Source organism: Emiliania huxleyi (genome assembly GCF_000372725.1).
Source record: "Emiliania huxleyi CCMP1516 unplaced genomic scaffold EMIHUscaffold_81, whole genome shotgun sequence".
Taxonomy (NCBI): domain Eukaryota; phylum Haptophyta; order Isochrysidales; family Noelaerhabdaceae; genus Emiliania; species Emiliania huxleyi.
This window is the reverse complement of record NW_005195940.1, coordinates 182527-190855: the sequence shown is the minus strand read 5'-3', so window position 1 is coordinate 190855 and position 8329 is coordinate 182527.

Sequence of the window (8329 nt, the reverse complement as noted above, 5' to 3'; positions counted from 1 at the left end):
CCCACCCCCACATCCACACACCCGCCTTTCCCGCGCCCAGGCCACCGGCGCGACCGCAGGGCGCACCCTCGCGTCCTCTCGCGGACTCTCGCGTACCTCTGGTGGTAGGCCACCGGCGCGACGGCAGGGAGCATCGCGACGACTACGAGGGAGGCTTGTGCTCTTAGAGGCGGCGAGGGGGTGGGGACGGCGACGCACGCAGCAGCACGACCCCGGGGCCCAAGACCGCACACGCACGGAGAGTTGAGAAGGGGGAGGCAGCGACGGCAGTCCGAAGGCAGCACTGCGTCCCAAAGAGGCGAATGCGACGCACACTTCACGGAGGAGCACAGTGAAGAGGGGAGAGGCGGAGAAGGGGGGGGGAGGGGGGGGGGGGGCGGAAAAAGCAAGACAAGCGCGAGGAGAGGGACTGGAGAACATCCTGGAGCGCAAAGACCCGGAGACGCGAAGCCGCCCTGCGCATCCAGGGCGGTTCCTCGGGAGGGGTGCGGGCAACCGGAGCTATCTCACCCTCTCCCACGCCGCATGGACGGCAGTCGCAGCCGTTGTATCTCGCATGGCGGCAGTCGCAGCCGCTGTGTCTTGGGGGGTGGCGCTCGGAGTGCAGGGGTGGGCGAGACCGTCTTCCCGCCCTCAGCTAGCCGTCTCCACCGACCCCCTCTCGTACAGAGGAGCAGTCAGTCAGCCCGTCTGACACACCTCCTAGCATGGAGGACGGGCCCACCCGCACACACACGCTGCACACGATTGGCTCGGGAGCCGACACGAGGCACCGTACCGGTCAGTGAGTCAGCCAGTGTGACACACGTCCTAGCCACGGACGACGGGGCACACGCACTCGCGGAACACACACGGGCGCATTGCACACGAGGCGGAGAGTGCGTCCTAGGCTCGTACCGCGACGACGAGTCGGAGCTGGGCGCGGACGAGCTCGGCAGGCTCTCGCAGTAGCGCTCGGCCAACTAGTAGCACTCGGCCAACGGTTGCCAATCTCGGCTCATTGCTGCTCATCTCGGCTCATCGCATCTCGGCTCATCGCATCTCGGCTCCTCTCGGCTCCTCCCGGCTCCTCTCGGCTCCCCTCGGCTCCTCTCGGCTCCTCTCGGCTCCTCTCGGCTCCTCTCGGCTCCTCTCGCTCCTCTCGGCTCCTCTCGGCTCCTCTCGGCTCCTCTCGGCTCCTCTCGGCTCCTCTCGGCTCCTCTCGGCTCATCTCGGCTCATCTCGGCTCCCCTCGGCTCCTCTCGGCTGCATCTCGGCTCATCTCGGCTCATCTCGGCTGCATCTCGCCGCAGGCACGCGCAGGACTCGGGCGGGCTGATCGAGGGCATGGGGCAGGACTAGAACGGACGGCAGGGGAGAGGAGGGGGGGGGGGGGTGCTCGCCCGACGCGCCGCAACAGGCCCTGAGGTCGGGCGAGGGGCCCCTGCACGCGTGCGGCGGGGGGGGGAGGGGGGGAAGGGGGGGGGGGGGCCTTTTGGGGGGCGTGGGGCTACCGTTGCTGTGGAGCGGTGCCCAACCTCCGGCAAAAAAACGTGGGGTTTTTTCCATCGGGGCCCCTCTTCTCGGGTTGTGGCAATGCCGCGCTGCGCAGGCCGCAGGCCGCAGCCCGCACCAGTAGCAGCCCGGACTCGACAGCTCGAGCTGTCTGGCTTCAGTCTCTTTGTTTATATGGGTTGTCGGACAGGCGTCGACCTCGCTCCACCAATGACCACCAATGAGCTGTCGCGTGTGCTGCGATGTGTGACATTTCGGTCGAGTGTGTGGTATAAGTTTTTTATTTTTTATTTTGCTGAATTGCGATCACAAATGACAAAACTGTCACTGGGCTGAGTCCACGGTCAGGGTGCCGAGCTATTGTGTAAACGCTCCGTAGAGAGCCACCAGACAGAGAGTGGCTCAGCCGACAGTCCCAGGCCCCGGCGGGCCCCAGGTCCCAACTCCAGAGACCGCCTAAGCACCTAAGCGGCCTAAGCGGGGGGGCGCTTAGGGTGCTTAGGTGCTTAGGTCGCCCTCGCGAGTGTAGCTACGTGCTGACATTATCATACGAGTGATCCTGAGTACCCACATGATGTGCCTGCCTATCGCTAAGCACGGGATTGCGGCCTCACAACGCTCACGATCCGGTCGAGCCCTCGAATATCACACGCACGCACGTGGGGTGCCGCCCCCCCCTGTGCTACTCGCGGGTGATCAGCCACCACGGTGCGCTGCCGCTTCTCGTTGGGTGACAGCGGCAGTGCCCCTCTCATTCTCTCGAGCCGCTGCTGGGCTCGGTTCAACTGCCGCTCAGCTGCGCGCACATGGGCTTCGGCCAGCTGACGGTCCATCAGCAGCGCCATTGTTGCCGCCCCAGATGCTTTGGCGCGTTGGCTGTGAAGCCAATCGAGCGCCAGCTCCATAGTGATAGCACCCGGATCGGGCTGCTCGTCGATCCAGGCGGCGAGTAGTGCCAGCTCCTCGGGAGTTGCTGCCTGCTGTGGGGGCGGCTGCTCTGGCAGAGTCGCCTCAATACCGGCCTCCGTCAGCTGCTTCTTAACCCACTTGATCGCCTCCTGCGTGGCGGCGACGAGGTTCGGCCGATCGCCCTTCGGCCCAGTGACGGCGAATGCTTTTGCTTGCGTTCGCTCTCTGGAATAGTCAACCTCACGAGCACACCAAAATCGTTGGGCCTCTCCGCCTTGCCAATCGGCTTCTCATTGACGTGAGTATGCGGCATGCTCCGCAGCTCAGCGAGTGACGACAGGAACGCGTCGGTCGCCATCTGATCCACGGGTGCCACAGCAGGTGCGGGCGACGACGTGCTGGCCATCGCGGTGCCGGCTTAGAAGGCTGCGAGCGCGGAACGCCAAATTGAGCGTTTCGAGCGGTTGTTCATGGCGCAAAGGGGTACGCAAGAAAACTAACTTTTGAGCGTCGAAGTTACTTCGAAAAGTAAGCTGTTACTTCGAGAGAGCTCGCGGAGAGCTTTTACATGGTGTGTTTAACGTCGTGTGGCTCCCAGGGGTTGCCCGTTTACACGGTGGGGGCCCGGGGCTGGCACCCTGACCGCGTGGACTCAGCCCATGGCTGTGTCAGTACGGCTCTATTGCAGAGTGAGTGTCGACCCAGTGTCGTGTGTTCTGTGTGCGCACACCGCATTCCCCCCAGGCCCAGGCCAGCGCCCCCAGAAGGTGTGCCAGAACCCCAGGTCCCCCAGAAATTACATAGACCAGAGCCCCAGTAGCAGTACCCTTCCCCCGCGCAGTTCGAGTTGCGCATTGGTGTTGCCAACAGACCTCTTCGTCTTGCGCGCGGGCTACAGCTAGGCTGCCTCCCGCGCCTTCGCCCTCGCAGCGGCCGCCGCCTCCTCCGCCGCCGCGGCCTCCTCCTCCTCTGCCACAGCCTCAGCCTCAGCCTCAGCCTCTCGGCGCGCCTCCGCTGCCGCCTCGGCTGCCGCCTCGGCTGCCGCCTCGGCTGCCGCCTCGGCTGCCGCCTCGGCTGCCGCCTCGGCTGCCGCCTCGGCTGCCGCCTCGTCGCCCGCCTCCCCTGTCTCCCCCGCTGTCTCCTCCTCGCTCGCTTCGCTGGCCGCCTCGGCCTCCTCTCCCAACGCCTCGGCCAGCCCCTCTACCGACGTCTCCGCCGTGATGCCGTACCGAATCCGCTCCTCGTGGAGCGTCTCGAGAAGCCTGATCAACCCCTCCCTGTCCAGCTTCGCGGGCTTGGCTGCGTCTGTCTCTGACGGCGCCTCGGAATCCTGCGACGGCCCATCGCCGCCGCTCCCCGCGCCTTTCTTCTTCTTCTTGCCTTTCTTGCCCTTGCCGCGCTTCTCCAACTCGACCTCCGCCAGCAGCTCCTCGGCGTGCCGCGCCGCCTCCGCCTCCGCCGCCACCCGCTCCGCCGCCCCCGCAGCCCACGCCGCCTCCTTCGCCGCCGCCTCGGCCGCCGCCTCGGCCGCCGCCTCGGCCGCCGCCTCGGCCGCCGCCTCGGCCGCCGCCTCGGCCGCCGCATGCTCCTCGAGGGCGCGCACGCACCCGGCGTGACCCTTCTCCTTGGCGACCTGCAGCGCTGTGTGTCCAGCCACCGTGCGCAGCTCCGTGTCGGCGCCCGCCCGCAGCAGGCAGCGGGGAGCGGCGGGGTGGTCCCTGAAAGCGGCGAACATCAGCGCGGTGCGGCCGGCGCTTTCCTGCAGGTTGATCTCCGCGCCATGCTGCAGCAGCACCTCGACCACCCGCCCGTGGCCATTGAGGGCGGCGAGCATCAGTGCGGTGCGGCCGTCGCTGTTCTGCAGGTGGACCGAAGCGCCACGCTGCAGCAACGCCACGGCCAGCCGCTCGTGGCCGTAGAAGGCGGCGTACATCAGCAGCGTAAAGCCGCTCGCACCCTCACGAGTGAAAGCCGCGTCCACCCGCCCGCCGCCGTCGAGCCACACCAGCACCGCCTCGTCGTCTTGCTTAGCCGCCTCCACGACCTCCTCGGGGACGGCGTCCTCGCCCGTTCCGCTCTCCACGCCGCCAGAAAAGGACGCGGCAGTTGGTGCCGCCGCCACCCCCTTGCCCGAGGCGGCACCACCGTCCGCCCCTGCGCCGCCCGCCTCGCCGATCTCCTCGGGAACAGGCCCGCTGCTGCCGCCCGCGCCGCCCGAAGCGCTGCCTGCCCCCGCGCCGCCCGCCTCGACCGCCGCCCGTCGCGCATCCCCACCACCGCCACCTCACCGAGAAACGTCTTGACGGCGGCGACGCACTCGGTGTGACCCTTCTCCTTGGCAAGCTGCAGCGCCGTCTTGCCCGCCGCAGTGCGCAGCGCCATGTCTGCGCCCGCCCGCAGCAACTGGAGCACGACGACAGGGTGGTCATAGTAGGCGGCGCTCGTGAGCGCAGTGTGGCCGTTGCCGTCCTGCAGGTCGATCTCCACCCCGTGCCGCAGCAGCGTCTCGACTACCTGCACCTTCCCCGAGACGGCGGCGGCGGCCATCAGCGCCGTAATGCCGATGCTGTTTGCGCGGTCACCTTCGCGCCCCGCTTCAGCAGAACCTCGACCAGCTGCTTGTGACCGTTGGCGGCGGCGATCAGCGTAAAGCCACTCACACCGCGATGCACGCACGTCGCGTCAACCCGCCCGTCCCCGACGAGCCACGTCTGCACCACGCCCGCCTTATATCGCCGCGGCTGCCTCGATCTTTTTCGGCAGCGCGAGCGGCGCAGCCTGTGGCGCCGTTGAAGCGTGTCCGCGCCGGGAGGCGGCTGAGCCAGCTTTTGGTCGGGCATGGGAGCGCTCGTCATAACCTCTTCCCACACCTTCCAGAGAATCACGCCCGCTGTGAACGGAGCTGCTCTTTGAGACCAAGTGCGCTAAATAGAGCATGAAAATACCTTTCAGACGGTACCTTTCTGTCCTTCAGAGTCGAAGAACTCGTCCGGTGGGCTGGCCGCCAAAGTGGCTGGAGCCTGCACGGCGCCATGGCGCACACTGGTGGGCCGCGGAGCACACTGAGGGAGCTGTCCTCGGCGCAGCCGTTCGGCTCCCGCGGCCTGGGTGGTGGCAGTGGCACTCCCTGAGTAAGGGCGTAGACGCCCTTACCCTGAGGCTCCCTGATTTTTTCTGGAAGGCTCGTGTGAGTCGGCGCAGCAAAACTGGCCCCAGGTTTTTGGGCTCGGGGGTATACCCAAACTGATCGTGAAAACTCATAGCACGAATTGGTTTCGTCGCAGAGCATAACTCATAAGAGTCCCTCTGAAGTTTGCGCCCGGACGCGCCTCTTTTTGCTCGCCACAGCCCTCCGCTCAACGGCCGTCGCGCGTCGTCCTGCCTTGCCGTCGCTGGGCGACTCGGAGCGCGATCGCCGCTCACGGTCCCAGCCCCGGCCGCGCTGCCCTGGCTCCGCGGCGTCGCGCTCGACCTTCCTCCCTACCAGCTGGTCGGCGCCCCGAGAGCCCGCACCTGAGAGCTCGCTGCTCGGGCGGAGCAGACCTCGAACGAGCGCGAGGCGGCCGTCGAGGCGGAGCATGTGCGGCCGCGCGTGTACGCCCCGTACACGCGCGGCCGCACGTGCGCGGACCGGTGCGGGAAGTCGCCTGGCTGCCTGGCCGGCTCGGCCGTTTAAATTCCTCTCGCACTCGGCGGCTGCCCAGCGAGCTCAAAGTGCAGATTGGCACGTCGCTCGTGGCCGGAGCGCGTCGCCACGGAGGCGCAGTTGGCCACCGGCGCGAGCTCAGCGACCCAGGCATTCGCGCTCGGCTAGCAGGCGCCGCTCTGCGAGCGAGCGCGCTAACTCCCATTGCGCGGAGATACACACGAGAACCGAAATCGAGACCGGAAATGACGTACGTCCTAGGACGGCCGACTATGAAAATGAAACCTATGCTGTGCGACGAAACCGAAGCCCAAAAACCTGGGACCAGTTTTGCTGCGCCACGCAGAGTCGCGAAACCTGGGTGGGAAGAGGTCGGCCTCGACGCCGCCACCACACGACTCGAGTAGGACTTAGTCGTCGAGGACAAAAAAACTGTTCAGTTTTCAAAGGCAAAACACGACGCTCTGCGGTTGGTGCACCGAGGTGACATTTTCAGGCTGGGAACCGAGCAAGTGCGCTCGCCGGTCCAAAGTGGGGTCGCGGGTGGCCATGCGAAGTGGTTTCGCGCACTGCCCGCTGTAGCCCCCCCGAAGCGCCGGAGCGTGACCGAGTGTCGCCCCGTGACCCCCGGCGCCGGCCCGAGCGCTGAGACCGAATGTGAAGCCAATGCGCGCGCGCCCCAACCCCCAAGCGCGGCACTCCTCGGCTACGGCATGCTGACACGGATCCCTATCCTCTCAGATTGCTATCGATCGGCGATATTGGATCTCGCACGCGACGTCGACGACTGACAGGTAAACGCACTTTGTCAATGTGCAGGTCGAGCTACCAACCGTTGCGGAGCGGTTCAGCCTCGGAAGCCATACTATGCAGCGGTGATTAGGTGGGAGGGCATGCGCTCGCACACATGAGTCCGGGAGCTCCCCGCCGGCGCTTGGTGCCTCAGCCAGCTCCGCCTTGCCGCGGCCCCTACGCAGGCGTCCAGCACCGACGTCGTTTGCGAGCGTCGGGTGTTGGCTGCTCTCTAGCCCCGTCACCCACCGCGCCGTCACCGTCCGCTTCGCGGCGTGCGAAACGCTCGCGTCTCCGCGTTTCCCTGCGCCGCCACCAGGGGGACGCTTGCGCCTTGCCCCCTGGCCTGACCGCCCGGGCAGTCGCTGCTCCGCCCGCGCACCGCTGCCGCCGTCGCCGCCGCCGCTCCGCCCTTTCCATCAGTGTGTCTCGTGTGTGAGAGTGCACTGTCTGCCACGCCTGTACCTGCGAGCTGCGTCTCTCCTCCGAGGCTCAGGCTGTCCTCTCACTCTGAGATATATCTGTCTCGCATATCGTCTGAAGTCAAGTCTCACGAGAAGAACGTCAAACTCTCTCCTGTCGATAGGACGGCGACCGCCTCCACTGTGAACCATTTTTGATGCCTAATCTCAAAGTATAGCCAGGGGGGATACCCGTAGCCCCCAAAGTGAACTGCCTGATCGACTCCCCGGCACACGGCGGAGGAGGAGGAAGACAGCACAACCCAGGGCGGGAAGAGCACAATGCTCAGGGTGGGACAAAACACCGACAGACGAGAGAAGAGGCCACAAAACAGACAAGCAGAATGGCAAGAGAGAGACGCTCTGCAGGCGAGCCCACGGGCCTCTTGGGCCCTCGCGTCTCTCTCTCTCGATTCGTTACACCGATTCGACCATCAATGCGGCGGGCCGATTTCGACCCATCACAAATGTGGGAAGCCATTAACCTCCCTTGGCTTCCCACACAAACCCCCCTTCATGGGGGGAGCAGCAAATGAGGTAGTCTCTGCGAAATCACTGTCCCAGTGAATTCGCCCTAGACGCCTCCGTGTGTGGACTCGCAGCTCCGGCTGGATGTCGGCGACCTAAAGCTCGGCGGTCGTCGCTTCGCGCCGGCCGACTCCCTGTAGGACGGCGACCGCCTCCACTGTGAACCATTTTTGATGCCTAATCTCAAAGTATAGCCAGGGGGGATACCCGTAGCCCCCAAAGTGAACTGCCTGATCGACTCCCCGGCACACGGCGGAGGAGGAGGAAGACAGCACAACCCCATCGCCAATCCTGTCGAGGTCGATCCACCGTCTCGCGCGTGAATCGGCCGCGACCTCCACCTCGAGGCGAGGGCCCACCCTTGTGTCGAGTGCCCCTCCAATAGCTCAGTAGAAGCGCGAAGTGTTCTACGGCCGCGACCATCACCATCGTAGGTCCTTGCACTGCGACTGCGCCACCGGCCAAGCTCCAGTGCGGTTGACCCCCATCCAGGAACTGG